The sequence below is a fragment of the Mustela erminea genome, chromosome 10, assembly GCF_009829155.1.
Source record: "Mustela erminea isolate mMusErm1 chromosome 10, mMusErm1.Pri, whole genome shotgun sequence".
In the NCBI taxonomy this organism is placed as follows: Eukaryota; Metazoa; Chordata; class Mammalia; order Carnivora; family Mustelidae; genus Mustela; species Mustela erminea.
The window spans coordinates 30,022,496-30,037,699 of record NC_045623.1 but is presented as its reverse complement, the minus strand read 5'-3'; positions in this window follow the sequence as shown (position 1 = coordinate 30,037,699).

Here is a 15,204-nt window from a genome sequence, read left to right as displayed (position 1 = left end):
TGAATTATTAAGCAATAGCAAAATGCCAAAATTTCTTTATAGACTTGATGTGAGTGTGACCCCTGAACTTTGCTTTTACCTAAAATATTCTACAGTTTGATTTCATGTATTAATCAGTCTTGACTCTTATTTGACATAGTGTCATTGGTGAGTCTTGGGGCCTGGAGCTATTGCCTGTCGCTTTGACATGGCCACTCAAGGCAGTGAGAAAGACATGCCCAGCTTCTCCTTTGCCTTGCTAAAAACATTTACACAGTGTCATAGAAGAGGTCCAGGTCCCATCACTAGTTATTGTGGAGTAGAAATTAAGACCAAACAAATAGAACTTAAGCATTTTTCAGTGGCATTATGGAATCATTGGCTCCATAGACTGAGAAATAAATTATATTTTACTAATTCATTCTCTTCTTTGAGAATCTTGCACATAGTTGGCACTAATTTAATCTTTCCTGTAAGAATTTTGGACTTCAGGTTGTTATTATTGTTCAGATGGTCTACAGATACTAAATTTTAGCATGTGAAAATAGTACCATTTGAAAACATATTTACTTGGAACATTTCTATGGGCTTTCTTTCTTACTTAGTGAGAGGAGGGAGAGGCTGATCTCATGTCTAAGCAATCTTTGTCTCCACAATAATCTAGAGCCCCTCTGAGGGAGCACATAGAACAGTCCAGAATGGAAATATAGGGAGCTCACTATTTAAGAAGCAGGCAACTGAGTGTTTTATCTGGCACACCTGCTAATAGCAAAATGTGGAAACTCTCCCAATGCCCATCACAGCAGAACAGATACATGAATTATGGGGTATTCTTTCCGTCAAAGCTCCTATAGTCTAAGCAGTAAGCGTGAGCAAACTACACCTACAAAAATATGGATAATTCTCCCAACCACAATGCTGAGGGGAAAAAAAAAAAAAGGCTGACACAAAACATTTATAGTCCACACTTACATAAAGTTTAAGCACAAGCAAAACGCATCTCTGATGTTCAAAATCAAGACGGTGGTTACACTTTGGGAGGGTGGAGGGTTGTAAGTGGGCGCAAAGGGTATTTCTGGGGGTACTAGAAACAGTTTTTCTTTTGATCTGAGCGTCAGTTACTTGGGTGTGTTCAGCTGGTGAAAATCAGTCTGTAAACTTGGGATTTGTATACTTCTCTGTATGTATATCGTACTTTAATAATTATCGTTTTTTTTAAAGAGCAGGTGAAGGAACATAACTCAGTGAAGAAGCCTGAGCTAGAGGAGCTAGAGATGAAAGGGAAAAGTCTGGAAAGAAGGTTGCCCTGGAAGCCATGGAAAGGAGGCATTGTTCCTCAGTTGCAAATGGCTGGAGGAGAGCAGGTAGCATAAAGACCTCTGGATTTGATGACTGGCCCCTGTGAGAACGGCTTTGAGGAGGCTGAACCCAGAAGCAGGGAGCTGAAGAGTGAGACGGGAGCAGGCAGCTGCCGTCACGTCACGTAGCTTGACTGAGTGGGCAGATGCTGGAGACAGTAGCCAGAGGGAACATCGGGTCTTCGTTTCCCCCGAAGACAGGAGAGATTTGGCCATGTTAGTGTGTGGGAAAGAGCCAGTTGAAAGAAAGATGCTGAAGTGAGTGGGGGATGATTGATGGGGTCCCCAGGAAGGAGAGGGGCTGGAATTAGCCTTGGGCAGGAGATGGGGCACTCTGCATTCCAAGGACACCACAGGGAAAGAGGCCAGGGAGGTGCAGGTGCAGATTCACTCAGAAAGGTGAGGCTGGGAGACAAGGGAGCTCACCCTAGCGGCTCCGGTCTTCACTGTGGCGGCGGAAGAATAAAGAGATTAAGTGAGATAATGTGAAAATACTTTGTGAATTAGAAATTATAATACAGGGCGCCTGGGTGGCTCAGTGGGTTAAGCCGCTGCCTTCGGCTCAGGTCATGATCTCAGGGTCCTGGGATCGAGTCCTGCATCGGGTTCTCTGCTCCGCGGGGAGCCTGCTTCCTCCTCTCTCTCTCTCTGCCTGCCTCTCTGCCTACTTGTGATCTCTCTGTGTCAAATGAATAAATAAAATCTTTAAAAAAAAAAAAAAGAAATTATAATACACCCGCCAATTTATAGGGAGGGTATATAATGGGAGAGTAACTTATAGACAATGTGTTTGGGAGCCAAATTAGTTGTGGATAACGGCTCTCCCACCGTAGATTACCCCACCCCCACTCTCTATTATATTTATCTAATTAGTTGGCAAATCACAGGTAGAATCTTGTTATTCGGTTCAGCTTAACAGTTTAAACCAATAATCAGCACCAACAGGAATGTTTTCTGGAGATTCTTTTCCCAATTACAGTTAATTCTGCTCTAAGAGAACTGGTCTCTTTCAAAGGTCTGCTGTTTTCAAAGGAAGACAAGGTCGTAGTTTCTGGATCTCACCTTCTACCTCACCTATGCTGCACCCCACAAGGCCCCTCTGTTGCTTTCCCTGTATTTCTCTCTTTCCTGGATAACCAGCCCAGCTCACATTTCTGAAGTCAGTTCCACTTATTTCTCATTCTTTAGACTGCATGAAGCATCTATGGGTACCAGAGCACCCCTACCTCAGAAGGCAGATGACTTTGGGGAAATTATTCATATGGAAAGTAAAGGTCTAGCAATGCATCTGTGTAAACTATCTTGCCTGGTACCTCTGGGAAGTCCTTACAGACTTTGTGGTGGTGGTGGTGGTGGGGAAAGCTGTGCACATACCCCAGTGTGAAGAACACTGCTCTAGCAGAAAACACAGTCAAGCCGCTACTGAAAACGAAGAGGCAAATTGCTATTCCAAGCACATTTTATACACTTGCTTCAAAAGCTGCTTTGAGTTTTGCTGACTTGATATTTGAAATACCCACAAGAGCCCAGAGATTTTACATTTTCTGGGTATTGAGTGCAAAATACTTTGCAGATAACAGAGTTTGGGGGAATGCTGGCGAGTGTTTCCTAGCAGACCATTAGTCTGGGCAGTTATCACGTGAACTCTTGTGGGGTTTTGAGCCATGGGCTGAACACGGCATCTGGTAACACCTGAGTAAACTCCCTCCTGGGGCCAGTCCTGCCACTCTGCAATTTCAGGGCATCAAGGGCTCAGCTACAAGGGACAGGCATTCCAAAGGGCTCTGGCTAGAGGCAAGCAGCACAACCAAAGACAAACTGAGAGAACAGAGGAAAAGAGCCATTTGAGGGCCAAAAATAATTTGTGAAACCAGGGACCCGGACTAATTCAGAACCAATTCCCACCCTCGGGAATTTGCCATCAGGAGGTGGGCAACGGCAATCTCTGCAGACCCGGGCCACAGGCGTCTGCCTGGCTTTCCATGACAGGTGCGGAGCTCGCCTCCTGGGCAGCCCGGCAGCAGGAGAATGGTCTGGAGGCGCTCCTGTCCATTCACTGGCTAAGTGGCAAAACCAAACAATGACCAAAGGCAACATAGTCTTGCAGTTACTATTTGACCTTGAGAATGGAGGGAACAGAAGGAACGTGGAAATTACTTAGGCAGTAGTCTGGGAGGGGGTGGGAGCAGCATGGGAAATACTTCACATGGCTCTCGCCTGCTCAGTCCCACAAAGAAATCTTGTGGTTTGTTGTCAGATTCCTTCAGCTAAATTTGTCGGGGTGGGGGGACCTCTCTTAGGTGAGGAAATCTCTCCCTTCAGACAGTGCCCTATCGCTCCCTTCCTCAATGACTCACAGCACCCCTGGCCCTCTGCTTCTTTCTCTCTTTACACCTTTGGGCAGGGTAAGGAGAAACGGGGAGGAGGTGTGTCAGCCTTTGTTCCTGGCCTGGACTCTTCTCCGGCTCAGACCCGGTGGGAACCCTGCTCCGAGGTATTAGTGAACACAGACAGCCATGGCCGCACTGGGGACCAAGCAGCACCCTCTGCCCCTTTGTGACCATCCTGGAGACCCCATGAATGGTGTGCATGCATGTGGCTTCCATCACCATAGCTTTGTCAAATTCTGATTCTCTTTACTCCTTAATGAAATTAAATTCTTTAAAAACGCTATGCCTGATATCACTCACTAAGGAGTTGAAAACTGGTGTGGTGGAACAGCGCAGTCTTTGCAAGCCAAAAGAACTGGGCTCAGATCTCAGAGCTGCCCCTTATCGGTGTGCTGCTGACGAATCCCTAGACCTCCCTTGGTCTTAAATCCAGATGTTGCTATTAAGATGATGAGAAAAAATGTCTGCATTAAACCAGGAGCTCCTTGAGAAAATGCATGAAGGTTTCTGTTTCTTAATAAATGATGCTTCTTTGTTTTTCTTTCAGCCACTTTCTAAATAATTAGATTATATCTGGAGAAAGATGGGACACGGTCTGCTGAAGTTCCTTAATACAGAAAATGATGTTGCCATTTTAAGAGGCCATATCATGTCAATCCTGGTTTCTCAACAAGGCCTGGAGAAGCTATCTTTAGTGGAAGTCCTGTCATCCAAGACAAAGCCAACCTTGTAGTAAAAGAGTTATCACTGGCTTTCAACCTTCAGCAGCTAAATTGCAGCTGGAGAATGGCCAAACACTTAAGGCCTAAACTGAGGAATTAATCCCAGCAGGGCTGTTATAAACCTTTTCCAGAGCACTTGGGCTTTCTCTCTTAAACATGTTGAATCAGGACTTTGAGCATATCAAAAGTACATTTTTAAACTCGACTCATGTTTTGTGTAGAAGGTACATCTGGGTTTGGATCCCCTTACTCATGCAGGGTAAAAAAACAACTTCTTAGAGAAGGAATAAAGCAGCCCTTGGGCTTGAATTTCCTTCTATATGGAGTGCTTTGGGCCAGAGCAGGGGGAGGTGGGTGTAGGATGAGCTCTGGGAAGAATGTTCAGAGGCCTCATTACTGTTACAATGTTGGCTGGTGAACATATGCAGAGATCAGTAGCTACCAGGTACAGAGAACCTGGACAAACTCCTCCAAGAGAAGTCTGTTTCCAAATGCAGCAAGTCCTATCAGTGCTTCCTAAAGGCACCTGCCCTCTATGTTGATCTTTTTTTCCCGTGTTTTACGCTCATCATCATGCACCCATTTCAAAGATAGGAACTTAAGTCAAGGCCAGCTTGTCACGGAGATAGGACTTCTCTTCCAATTCAATGGAAAATAGTGTGGCTTCCATTCTCTTCAAGATTTTGGTGGTTAACGCATATGTACCTCTTTAGACACACTTGGGTTCGAAACTTGGTTCCACTGCCTAATAGTGTATGACCCTGGAAGCGTTTGTAAAAGTTTAATTTTGATGAGTTTCATCATCTGTAAAGTGGGAGTAACACTCGATGCACAAGGCTGTCAGTGAGAGTGGCTGTTGAGAAACTCCTACCTCACAGGGCTGTGATTAAGTGAGATAATCTGAAAAATGAGCTTCTCTCTGTGTTGGGTCTAAAGAGAGTATGAAGTATTATTACTTTCATCAGAAAGGTCTGCTGTTGACGCATTGGCTACCTAACAATTTGAAATCAACGATGGACGTGATTGAGCTTTTATAATGGATGCCTATCTTCATGCATAGGAAAATGTACCTGTGATAATGGGGATGTCCATTCAAATGTTTACCATTTCCCCTCAAAGCCGCCATAGTGCACTCTCGTCTCTGTTGCCTCATTTTCATGACCCATTGACCATGGCCATCATTCCAAATACCTTCACGGCTGCAAAGATATTTTACATTTTTATAGGACTTAAAAATGTGCACTGACTCAGGTATACTAACTCACTTACCCTTCACAGCTGCCCTGTGATGCCGATGCCATTCTCATTTCACGGATGAGAAAACGCTCTCAGAAAGGTTGCATGACCTGCCAAGGTCACATAGCGTGTAAACAGAAAAGTTGGGACGGAAACGCACGGCCTTCTCATTCTTTCCAACCACATGAGTCTCCGACAAAGCAGGAAATAAATACATGGTTGAATCTTCCTTTGACTTGCATCTCCTCTTCCTGGTACAGAAATGTCATTAGCTTCTGCAAAAAGATACCCAGTGAACTTGGGTGCAGATAGCATCCCCTCTTCAAAGAACACCAATTTAGGAAGGTGTCCTTAACTCCGACCTGGACTGCCATTGGCTGGTCATGGTTTTATCCCCTTTATTTAAACAGGGAATTCAGGCCACTGGAAATGAGCATTTTCTAAAAAGGAAAACTGAGTCATTTGTTTTTCGCTTATTTCCATTCTAACCTCCTTCTGTGTTGATAGATGGCAAATAGCTCCCAGACCTTTCAGTGACTCATCCGCACATTGGCAGCTTGTCTGAGGTTCTAATTCAGTTTTGGGATACTAATTTCCCATTTCCTCTCCATTTCAGGAAGTATCACGATGGACTTTAACTACCACTGTGAGCATGCAAAAGGAGGAAAAGATGGGTTGGTTTTCCAAGCTGCTGTGCCCTTTTAGTCATGAAGATGGGAAGTCGGACTGAGATCCTGCATGTAATTGTTATCACCGCCATCTTTTTCAAAGGTCAGGGCTCTGGATCCCAGACTTCACTACACCTCCGAGGAAAAAGTAAGGCAAACCAAGACAGGAGAGCGAAGAGGTAAATGGGGAGAAAGGAGCAGATGTGGAGGTGGGGGAAGGGTATTACTTTAGGTCCATGTCCCAGTACCTCAGCCCAGAGGAGGGAAGATCTCAGTGATATGGAAGCCAATGGAAAGGCCCTTTTCCTCTCTCCTCTCCTTCCACAGAGACCTCACAGCCAGAACCACCATTTTGAGTTGAGCATTTTTGCAACACCGTTTACCAACTTGTTGCCCACTACAGAAAACACGTTGTCAGATGAACTTAGCAGTATTCTCTCTTGCTTAGATGATGAGCTTTATTTGAAGTTGTTTTAGTGGAGTCTATATGTCATTTTCACTCAGATTTAAGGGTAGAACTTGTAAAAACATTCCCAATAGCTTTGGTAAGACAGTTTAATTCACTGGGTTTGAAAACATTGGCTCTGAAACTGAATTTCAACCAGAAATAAATGTCTCCGAGGGGCAGATGAGGTTCTTTGGCTGTGTAAATACATTTGTTAGAAAACAGGTTAGAAAAACAGTTGAAGACACGCCTAGCTTAGGAACCACTCCCATGCGAGTCTAGGTTGTTAAGGCCTTCTGTAAGTTTCCTTCAGATCCCGGAAGTGAAAAACAAAACAAAAGGAAACAAAGCACAACCCAGCATGGTCTTCCTGTAGGTGTCACATCCCCTGCCTCAGAATCACTGTGAAGTGGCCGTGGAGCATGAAGATTCCCAGGCTTTGGGGCTGAGCCATTCCATGAAAATCTCTAGGGTGAGGTCTTGGAATCTGCAGGTTTAACCAGCTTTCCAGGCGATTCTGATGCCGCTACATTTGTGAAGCACCACGGAGATCAGAAAAACAGGCCATTCTTCCACTGGGGGACCAGGGCTGCCTTCTGGCCCCGTCATCTAAGTCCAGTTAATTCTTGTGGCTTTAGGATGGCTACAGATGAACTGCTGTTGTAGGAGCCACCAAGGGTGGAACTGATTTATAGCAAGAAAATGTGATACTGACTTCCATTATATCACTGGTAAATCTTTGGGAATTTTTTTTTAAAGATTTATTTATTTATTTGGGGAAGGGAGGGGCAGAGGAAGAGAAAATCTGAAGCAGACCCCACACTGAGCTCGAGCCCTATGGACAGCTCCATCTCATGACCCTGAGATCATGTCACGATCTGAGCCAAAATCAAGAGTCAGACACTTAACCAACGGCACCACCCAGGCATCCCAACCTCTGGGAATTTTAACTTACCGGGTCATATAACTCAACTCTGGGATCTTATATGTGAACCTCTTATTGGAATGGATGGTTATTTATCTATTTTTAAGTTAAGGAAAAGAACTCCATAAATATAAAGAATGTTTTATGACAACAGAAGCCTGTTCTTTCTGCAATCTTAGATTGTTAGCAACCAGAATCTTTTAATTAAAAAAAATTTTTTTTAAGATTTTATTTTTTTAAAGTAATCTCTATACCCAATGCAAAGCTCAAACTCAAAACCCTTACATCAAGAGTTGCATGCTCTACCAACTAAGCCAGCCAGACGCCCCAAAAAAACCTTTTTAATTACAAAAGAGGTTCTTCTTATCCGGGTTAAATCAATAATCTGGTGGGCTCAAGTGACACAAATGAAGCAAGTACAGTTGTGTCTTTGTCAACATTCTAGACCTTTCTAATTGCTGGATTTAAGCAAGGACTGTGAGTGCCCCTCAAGTGAGGCTCTATCTCAAACCAGTTCGTCAAATTACAGACCCCGTTTCTGAGGGTTGCCTATGTGCCAGGCCAGTACGCTGGGTACTATGGATAAAACTAGACATAATATTAAAAAGAGGGCCCCTTAACTCTTAGCTGGACATCAGAATTACTGGTAAAGCTTTTTCAAAATATTGCAGAAAGGGCTCACCTCATATCTATTGAATCAGAATCTTTGGGGGCAACATCCATGTTTCAATGCACAAACCGCCCCAAGTGGGTTTAATGCAAGGCTGAAGACCATGGTGCTAAAAATCCTACCTTCTGAGAATTTTAATTTACACTGGATGATGCTGATATACATACATCTGGCAGGGGACATGTATTAAGAACACATTATAGACAAAACACAATTGTGACAGATCACATCTAATCCTACATAGAAAGCAATGCATAGATGGAAGGATAAATGCGGAATTGGTAGTGGTTAGGAAAAACACAGATTTCTGGGCAGATTCTGTCCCATCTGGTTGATGGGAGGAGCAACAGATTCTGCTGTTGTTTTGTTTTTTTTTTTTTGAATTTCAAATTAAAAGCTTATAGTCAAAACCCGGTTCTAGTTTAAAAGGCAATGCTTTAACTTTTTCATAATTCTGATGCATTGGTGGTTATATAAAAATCACACAAAGGAAGTAGCCAGAGCATTAATACAAATACAATTTGTATTAAAATTATATGGTCTTCAATTTCTATTGTAGGATAAAGCTACAAATAACCGAATTCTGCACAAGACTGAACATATTGTCCGGGAGAAATGAAAGACTAAAACAAATATGCTGTGAACGTGTATGAGCATGTATTACATCCATGTTTAAACAAAATCCAGGCAGTTGTGTAGCAAGTGAAAAGAAATCGAAGCCTTGCAGTCTGGCTAGCGAGAGGTTCTCTGAAGGGCATTCTGTGGAAAGCATTTCTCTTGGCAGTTGCACCAATGGACTCAGCTCAGTTCTAAGCAGATTTCTTTAATCCTTAGCTCGAACTGGGTCAGCATCATCTGATTTTAAGTATTATTACAGGAGACATATGCACAATGATTACTGAAATAGCTACAACCACCTTGCCTGGGAAGTTACTTTTTCTTTGAAAATGCTTAAAAGACCCAATTCACATACATGGACAAGGCTCTGGGGGAACCACCGCTATGATAGGGGCAGGAACAAACTGCGGTGGCCCTCTGATGAAGAACATGCTGAAACTTCCAGTCAGGTTTTTGTTTTTGTTTTTGTTTTTTTAATAAGCTGCTTAGGAAAAATGCTTAATTAGCTTACCTTACTCTCTGTATTGGTTCAGGAAGATTCTGTTGGGTAATTTGAGCACCCGGACTTGAACAGTTGGGAAGATAAACATTTTGTTTTTGAATCAGAAAATCTAAACAAAACAGTCAGTTGTAGAGACAGTTATCAACAGGTGGGTCAGAGACACCATTTCAAGATAGCTGTTAGGTGCTACTCATTAACTTTGGATCCCTTCCCTAAACTGGATTGTCTTACCGGATTCTCTTACTCTTTGTACTTTGTGGGTTGATTCTCTTTGAGGTTTTAGGTTTACAATCAGATTTCATCCACAAATAGAGATCATTTTATCTTGTCCTTGCTGAATTTTTTTTTTTTATCTCTACTTTCTTTCTATTGCTTAATCGTGTTAGCCAATATTTCTAGTACAATGTTCAGTGGTAAATAGAAGTAGTGACAGGTTCTTTGTTATGTTTCTCGATATCGGTACACCTTTGGTGTTGTTCATCCATTAAGTAGGATGCAGACTTGGGCTGCCACCCATTCCATCCCCAAGTACAAGTACATGAATAGAGGGACGATCTGCACATTCCTGAAATAAACTGCAGGGTTCACAAGTGTAAGAGGCATTCTACTGGCTGGGCCTAAGGAAGCCATAGTACCATTTTCAAGTAAATGAGCTACAGAAGAGAGGATCTTATCCTGTTTGCTTTTGAGGTCTCTAGATTGAAAATTTCTCACAGGAAACACTCTATGTCCATTTCTGTATCCCTAAATATGCATTATCCAAGTGCATACCATAAGGAATATCTGTAAATGCCCTCCCATCTTGGTAATAGTCTTCAGGTCCTGAAGCCAGATCACCTAGAATTCCCCAACCCTGCAGATACCCGTTCTCACGTTCACTAGCCACAAGTGCTGCTGTGGTCAGTGGGTTTGTAAGCTCCACACAATTGCTCTTTTCCGTCAGACAGACCACCCTGCCCATTTGTAATAAATTGCCTTCCAGCTAGTGATTTTCACCATAGAAAAAGCAGCATCTCTTCTCCTTCGGAAGCTGGTGAAGAAAGACAGGCTGAGGATTATAAGTAGGATGAGATGCCAGGGACCCCGAAGGCAGGATCTCCCTGCTTGTCTCAGATGATATAGTTTAGAGTGCTGGGAGTGGACAGGAAGACAAGGCAGGGAAGGAAGGAATGAGAGCAAGGAATGATTCTCCCACTGACATTTACCAGTGAGAGGAAAAAAAGATGTCCATTTACTGAGTAATTCCATTATATTCTCTGGCTTGGTTGTATTGACATGTTAGACGACATGTGAAGGTATATTAAAGTGCAGAAATACTTACACCTATTACTTAATGGAAAGATTAAGAGCCCTGACTTTATAATCTGACAGTCTATGTGAGACTCCTGGCTGTGTGGATTGTGGTTGTGTGATCTTGGGCAAGTGTCTTAACTAAGCCTTGGTTTCCTGTTTTGTAAAATGGGGATAACACACCAACCTGTTTCTTATGCATATGTGGATAAAATGCGAGAATGTTTATAGAGTACCGACCAGCACCTGGCATGTAATGGAGGCTCAGTAAATGTTAGCTACCATGATTTTTCTGTTTAGGTTTCCTTAAGTCATATGACTTATATTTCACTCCGTGAGGACTAAAAACTGCAGAGAAAAGAGGGTGGGCTATTGTTTTCCCTCCAGTTCTTGAACTATAATATAACTTCCCATGAAATGTATTTTATCTCACAGCCAAAGAAGTATGATTCGAAATATCGAAAACCAACCTATGGCTCACAGACTTGAAAAAAACCTGAGACCATGATTTCAGACGAGCCACAAGTCCTTGAGATAAGTCGCAAAAGTGCAATATGCATATATATATATACTCAATATATAGATAATATACATAGGTATGGCTATAACGAGGTCATAAAAAACATTTACTGCAGTAAATATACTATGAATGGACTAATGTGGACATTTAGGCTATCTTACCTATCGTTTCGACACATTGGTCAAAAGCCAGAAGAGAGAATTCCTGTAGGTAAAAACGGCATTTATTAGAATAGCAACTGAAATATTCAACTCACCGTCAGACTCATTCATCATATTCAGGAGTCAGCAAACTGTTTTCTGTAAAGGGACAGATAGGAAATATTTTAGGCCTTGCAGGCCATGGGGCTCTGTCCTAACTCCTCAGCCCTCACATTGCAGCCACAGACACCATGTAAATGAATGGCAAGACTGTGTTCTAATAAAATTTTATTTACAAAAACAGGTGGCAGACCAGATGTGGTCTGTGGGCCACACTTGCTGCCCTGCTCTAAACCGTATATCATACTCTAAATAAGATACTTTACTCAACTATTCAGAAATAAGCTTAAATTAATCTGATCTCTGTTAACAATTTATGTGCTGTTCACATATGAAGACGTATTATACTATAAAATTGATATAGATACATAACAAAGTTCTAAATGTTTTATGTAATTGTGAAAAAGCTTAAAACTATTGTATTTACTTTTGTGCCCTTATTTCAGTTGTTGACAGCTTTGCGTCCCTTGCCAATAAAAAAAAAAAAACAAAAAAAAAAAACAGTCAGTTCCTTGAATTGTAAGTTTCAAAGAAGTCACACTCTTTAGAATAAGGTTAAATGGTTTTAAAACACTAGGAGTTCATCCTCTCCCTATATTTCTGCTTTGCTTATGTGCAGTTTGATTTTTTAATCTCTAATCTAGTTCTGAACTTTTTCACCATTATATAAAATACTTAAGTTGTGAGCACCAAATTTGATTGGAAATTTAAAATTTACATGTGTCAAAGACCAAGTGCTGAAAGACAAACTATCAACATTTTTTAAAATCCAACCAAAGAGATTTAACTAAACCTTTAACTAAACTAAACCTTTAACTAAATCTAACTAAACCTAAACACAGGTACATCTTTATGCAATCCAGATGACTGACATGGGTAAATATCATATTTCTGGTATAAAGATATATAAGTATATTTGCTAGCTATTATAGAAAATATTTGAAAATGAAGTTGTCCATTGTCATTTGGAGGATAGAAGCTTATGTTTAACAGGGGACAACTGTTTAAAAAAATCCTGTCTTCTCTTTTTACAAGCACATAATTTACATCAGAGATTTTTTTTTAACCAGTCAGAAACATTATTTTTATAAATACACACTTAGTTCTACTCTAAAAGGTAAAATTGTTTCTTACTGATTGTACTGATCAATTGGATAGATAGCTGTACTTTATTGAAAATAGATTAAAAGATAACATTTTATGGGAGCAAAATAATCCATGGAATTAAAAAAAATTTTTAAATTGGCACGCTGTATTTAAAAGTTTCAGAACATAAAATGTAAAGATGTCACTCAAGAAGCAGATAGAATGTCTCTGTATGTTTTGATAGCAATGTTCTCAGGGTTCTGAAAGCAATTCAAGAATTTGAAGTTGAGCAAGACCTAGATATTTATTGATTTTTTTTTAAAGAACATCTTGGTCCAAGGCCAGAAACCTGTTGTTTTCTGAAAAAAGGAATGGATGTCAATTAATTTTTTACAAACCCAACTTGAAGGGCACTTAATTAATAGCCATGCTTGACTGAGTTCAGAGACACATGACCTCATAAATCATAGAGAGCTCACTAAATTTTGTTGAGAGGTCGAGGCAGAGTAAGTGGAACAGTTACCTGACATAATAAATTCTTGATTTATTTTAGCTGTGTGTTCTGATCAACATTTCTTGTAGTGTATGCTCTATTACGGGATGGCAGAACTGCCACAGTCTTAGAAGCCAGACCGGCCCGGGTTTACATCATGATGAAACGAAATTACTTAACCTCTCTTGGATGATTTATTTCACCATAGTCAAAATGGTGATATTCCAGATTCTATAGAAGAATACTTGTAAAACTGGTCTGCCATTTCTCTCAGTCTCTTGCAAGAAGTAGTCTATCTACGGGCAGAATTACAGATCGAATTAGATTTTAGAAGAAGTTAATCAGGGGTTTTTCAGACATTTTTTTATCTTGAGGGAGGAATGATGTTTTGAGTCCTTAGTCTGCAAACAGAAGAAGAGAAGAGAAGAGAAAAAACAAAAAAGAAAAGAAAGAAAACGAAAGGAAAAGGGTTGTCACTTTAAATATAAAAATCAAACTTGGGTAGCCCCTTAGAAAAAAGCCTGAGTTGACAGATGGACTTATTCTCAGAACAATGGAGAAGTTATATAATTTTTTTTAAAAAAACAAGTTATTCTCAGTCTAAAAGATGCATAGGAATTAGTGAATACGCCTTTCTGCTTTAGATAAAAACTGTTACCTACTCAATAGAAATACCTATCCTTAAAATTATATTATGTTTTTTTTTTTTTAAGATTTTTACTTTTTTTTTTTTTTAAAGATTTTATTTATTCATTTGACACAGAGAGATCACAAGTAGGCAGAGAGGCAGGCAGAGAGAGAGAGAGGAGGAAACAGGCTCCCCGCGGAGCAGAGAACCCGATGCGGGACTCGATCTCAGGACCCTGAGATCATGACCTGAGCCGAAAGCAGCGGCTTAACCCGCTGAGCCACCCAGGCGCCCAAAAAATTATATTATGTTTAAAGGTAAACTTTGAATGAAATGGTAAAGTTATAAGTATGTATCTAAATTAATATAATAAACAACAAAACACACCAGTTTTTGTTTTGGTTCTTTGTAAAAACACATTTAGTTTTTTTTTAAAAAAAAAAAGCTTGTTTCTGTGAAATTACTTTTATGAAAATATCAGCAAGTATTTCCAGAAGACAAATTCAGAGGAGTGAAATTGCTGGATCAAAGAGTTGTCATGATTTCAATAGGCAGATATTGATAAATCGACCTCAGAAAAGCTACACCAATTTACACACCAAGCAAATGCAGGTGTGCCCTGAATCCAAAGGCTTTTGCCAACTCACTCAATCTGCTATTTCCAGTTACATCCAACCCACAGTGAGAATATAGCCCATTAAATGCTTCATATGCGTCCTTATCTGATCAACTCATCAGTGCGCTCTAACATTCATCCTGTCCAATTCAGGCTGAAGAGTTCAGTTTTAAGTAAAAAACACCATTCTCCTCATTGGTTGTTTCCTCCCTGGCTTCCTTTCTTCTCTTTCCTTCAAGTCTGGACCCACGGGCCATGCTTTTTCAAACTAGAACCCTCAGCTCCTTCCAACCTGGTCCCTTTTTGTAGCATCTCCCCTAAAAAATTCCTCATTGTGTTAAATGCCAGCCCTCTGCTCATGCTGCCCTTTTCCGCTGGAAAACATCCAACAAGTCTGTGTCTGAGCACCATTCTGGCTTTGAACTTCAGCTGCCCCGAGCACAGCATGTGACCCCTTTCCCTGTGGCCAGGTCCTTTTCCCACATCTCTGAGGCAGAGGTTTGCAGGCTGGAGGCCATCAGAATCAGCTGTCAGTCTTCATGTTATCTGACCTTCCTTACCTGACACTAGTGACCTCTCTCCCCTGGGCTTCCAGGGCACCGTGCTCTTGCTTTGCCTTCCAGGGACCTTCCCAGGTCCTTCTATGGACCACTCTAAAGGAACTGACTGCTGGTGGTAGGGCCACAGTCACCAACCAAAGTACACTTTTTTTAAAAGCATTTTTTAAAAAGATTTTCTTTATTATTTGAGAGAGAAAGATTGAGAGGGCAAGTGGGAGGAGGGGAAGAGGGAGAAGCA